The sequence below is a fragment of the Pteropus vampyrus genome, unplaced genomic scaffold, assembly GCF_000151845.1.
Source record: "Pteropus vampyrus isolate Shadow unplaced genomic scaffold, Pvam_2.0 Scaffold275, whole genome shotgun sequence".
NCBI lineage: Eukaryota > Metazoa > Chordata > Mammalia > Chiroptera > Pteropodidae > Pteropus > Pteropus vampyrus.
In genome coordinates this window covers 1,029,891-1,033,860 of record NW_011889056.1, presented here as the reverse complement: position 1 = coordinate 1,033,860, position 3,970 = coordinate 1,029,891, and the positions used below count along the sequence as shown (strand labels likewise).

The following is a 3,970-nucleotide window of genomic DNA, read 5'->3' as shown; positions in this document are numbered from 1 at the left end:
CGGGGACTGTGACCTTCACAAACCCTAAATTCCCAATAGGAACCAAGGGATGAAGCAAATGGGGGTGTGTGCCCCATCATCCCCGTGACCCACCTGAGGAGTCCGTGCCGCCCCTCACTGCAGCTCTGGGCTCGGCAGTCTAGAAGGTCCCCACGGCAGATACATAAGAGTCTCACTGACTCGGAAGCTAGGGGTGCCACCTGGGCACCTGGGGCTACTCGTAGGTACCAAAGAAGCAGCAGGCCAGATGTGGAGCCCCCAGGGCATGATCACGAGGGAGGGCATTGTCACACGGGGGCGGGGGGAGGTAGGCAGGAATGTGCCGCATCCAAGGACACCCGTGCCACCTGAGGGGCACAGCACAATGGCCACTGGGACCTGGAGAAGCTGCCCCTGATCCAGGTGAGGGCGTGGAGGGTGGGGGCTGGGATGGGGACGGGGATGGGATGGCAGGGAAAGAACTTGATCCCCGGACACTTGCTGGGGGCTGCTGGAGGACAGCCTTCAGCTGGGGTCTCTTCACAGAGCTGCCTGGCCCCGGGGTCAGGAGCCAAGGACCCCTCCCTTTTCCAAAGCAGCCCTCAGGTCACACCCCTTCCTGGGAGGCCTCTTCCTGGGAGACCCCCTCCGCCACACCTCTTCCCAGGGAAGGCCTCGCCCCTTCCTGGGAGGCCCCTTCCTGCCAAGGAGACCCCTGCCACGCCCCTTCCCAGGGTAGCCTGCGCTTGACTCATCAGTGTGGGGACAGGAAGGCCTGGCCGTGTTGGCCCAGCTTGGGACAACTCAGAAGGGTCCTTCCAGGCCCAGAGCGCCCTGTAGGGTCGACCTGCACTGCAGCCCAGCGTCCCCTCTGCCCACCCCGCTTCTTCCCTGTCCTTCCTTCCCTTTGCCTTCCCCGGTGCTGGTCCCCAGAGTGCTCTGGATCGGCCCCCTGCACATGAATCTCAGCCTCGCAACATGAATCCGGGGAACCCCATCTGAAACAAACAGGGAGGGTAGCTGAGCGTGAATCACTAGCTGGCTCTCAGGTGCATGCCCACCTCCGGACCCAGTAAACAAAGAGGCGCAGGTGAGTAGAATAAGCCTTCTCCCCAGCAGGGCTGAGTCCCCTGACATTTTATTCCTCACACCCGTGGTCCTCCTCACCTCGGAGCTCTTGATTCTCCTCCAGACAGCGCTGGAAGGTCTCAGGAGCGCCCTGCTCCGAAGGCAGGTGGAGCATGGCCGGCTTCCCCAGAGAAGGCTCTTCACCCAGCATGTCCTGGTCCCCAGCCGGGCCACCACTGGGCTGCACCATCTCACACGGCTGACTCTTCCAGGGGGGCCTGCTCATCCAACAAGTCAAGGTCTGGAAGAGAAAGGCCACAGAGGCGTCACACGAGACCCGTACTCTCTGCAGGACAAGGAATGAAGCCTGTGCAGTCCTGGGGCCACACGCGATGCAGAACACCAAACACGACGTCAAGTGTAAGAGGATGACAAAATGGGCTTTCTGGCCGAAGAGGTGATACCTACTCCCATTCCAAAGAGAGGTACAGGTCTACTGCCATGCTACCGTGAACAAGCCCGATCCCGTCTGATCTTGGAAGCTAAGCAGGGTCGGGCCTGGTTAGTACTTGGATGGGAGACCACCTAGGAAGACCAGGTGCTGTAGGCATCAAAAAAAAAGAGAGGTACAGGCCCACATGTGGGGCTTGGAACGTCGGGGTTCACCGGTTATAAACTCTGCCTAGCGCCTCTCTCCAGGCTGGAAGCCGAAGGTGAGAATTTCACCAAAGAGGGGCAGTTAGAGAGTTATTTTTGGAGGGAGGTGTCCGTGCGCTGGGAATCCTACCCCATACACACGTCTCCAGGCAGGAGTGGAAGGTTTCGGCCTCTCACCCAGTGCTCACGTCCTGCCTCCCAGAACCTGTGAACATGATCTTATTTGGACAAAGGTCTTTGTAGATGTAATTAAGTGCAAGGTCTTTAGAGGAGACCACTCTGAGTTGCGGGAGGGCCCTAAAGCCAATGACAGGTGTCTCTATAATAGATAGAAGAGAAGACACAAACAGAGAAGCCATGTGAAGGTGGAGGCAGAGACTAGAGTGATGTGGCCACAAGCCAAGGGACACCTGGAGCCACCAGGAGCTGGAAGAGGCAGGAAGGACCCTCCCCTAGAGCCTCTGGAGGGAGCGCGGCCCTGCTGACACTTGGTTTCATACTTCTGGCCTTCAGAGCCCTGAGAGAATAACTTTCTGTTGTTTTAAGCCACCCAGCTTGTGGTCATGTCTTACAGCAGCCTGAGGAGATTAATACACCTAGTAAGAGGGGCTTCGAGGAGACCAATCAGGACCTGTTGAGTGTCCCCTGGAACTGAAAGGCCAGAGGGGACATCTAGTTTCTGATGTGTCCCCAGGAATCTGAAAGTGGGAGCTGGGCTCACGGCCTAAGACAGCGGGGCAGAGACACAGGCTGAGCTGTTCCCATTCTTCTGTGAACTAGAGTAGAGGTGGGCCCCATGGGGTAGCACCAGCCTGGAGCCCTTCCACATCCTGCCTAAGGAGACCAGCTACCTGGAGTAGGAGGCCAATTTCATTACAAGTTTCCAGGACCGGGCTGAGTGAGGCTTTAACACCGGATGCACTTGGACGTTTGACTATCACACTGAACACCGCACTAACCCATCGGCAGTATCTGACCAACCACAGATCCCTCCCTAAGCTTCCAGAACAGCCAACTCTCCTGGTTTTCCTCCTACCTCACTGGCCGCTCTTGCTCAGTCTTTCACTAACTCTTCATCAACCCGCCCCCCATATTATGGTGCCCCGGGGCTCTGCTCTGGGATCTCGACTCCTCTAAATGAAGTCAGCCCAGTACTAACTCCACCCAGCCTTATGGCTTCAAGCTCCACCTGAATGGGGACGATGCCCCAAATTAGACCTCTTTCCTGAACTCCAGACTCACACGTCGAACTCAACACCTCTACTCAGAATCTCCTCGTCCTCTCCAAACTAATCTCTCTGAATCTGCACTCCTGACAGCCCCAGAGCCAGTTGCCCACAGCCTTCCTTACTGTCAGTTGATGGCAAATCCATCCTTCAATTATCGGGACAAATACCTTGGATCCTTCTCCACTCCTCTCTGACTGTCACAGTTCACACCCAATCTGTCAGGAAATTCTATCAAAATGTATCCCAGAATCTATTTGATGACACTAAGCAATTAACGTTAACTATTTTAGACATCATAGTGGTATTTGTGGTTATGTTTTTCCCAAAGTCCTTCCTTAGAGATGCATACTGGAATATTTACAGATGGTGTCAAAAATTCACTTCGAAATGATGGGGGAACTCCTAGGTATATACCCAAAAGAAATGAAAACACATGTCTACACGAATGCTCACAGCTGTGTTACTCATAACAGTCAGAGTGGAAACAACCCAGTCCATCGACAGATGAATAAACAAAATCTAGTACGCTCGCATGCTACGACATGGATGAATCTTGCCAACATCATACTAAAAAGAAACAGCTCACAAAAGGCCACATATTGTATGATTCGATTTATACTCAATGTCCAAAATAGACAACTAAATAGAGACAGAAAGAGTACTGGATGCTTAGAAGTAGAGGAGATGGGGTGATGGGAGTGATAGCTAAAGAATATAACGTTTCTTTTCGGAGCGATAAACAGTTCTGGAATTAGTGGTTATGGTTGTACAACTGTGAATAGACTGAAAACCAGTGAATTTCAAATTTCGAATGGGTGACTCGTGTGGTAGGTGAATTATATCTTAATAAAGCTGTTATTAAAAATAATAATAACGGGAGAGGGTTGTAAAGAATATGTTAAAATTAGCCACAGATTGATAACTGTTGAAGCTGAGGTGGATACATGGGATTTACTGTTCTTCCTACTTTTGTACATCTTTGAAAGTGCTCATAATAAAATGCTCAAAGCACCATCGTCTCTCGTTTGGATTATCGC

General features: G+C 52.9%; 1 pseudogene; it reads left to right on the top strand.

Moving 5' to 3' along the window:
• The first annotated feature begins 1,538 nt into the window (after positions 1-1,538).
• LOC111729692 lies at positions 1,539-1,657 on the top strand (annotated as a pseudogene).
• Positions 1,658-3,970: the final 2,313 nt, after the last annotated feature.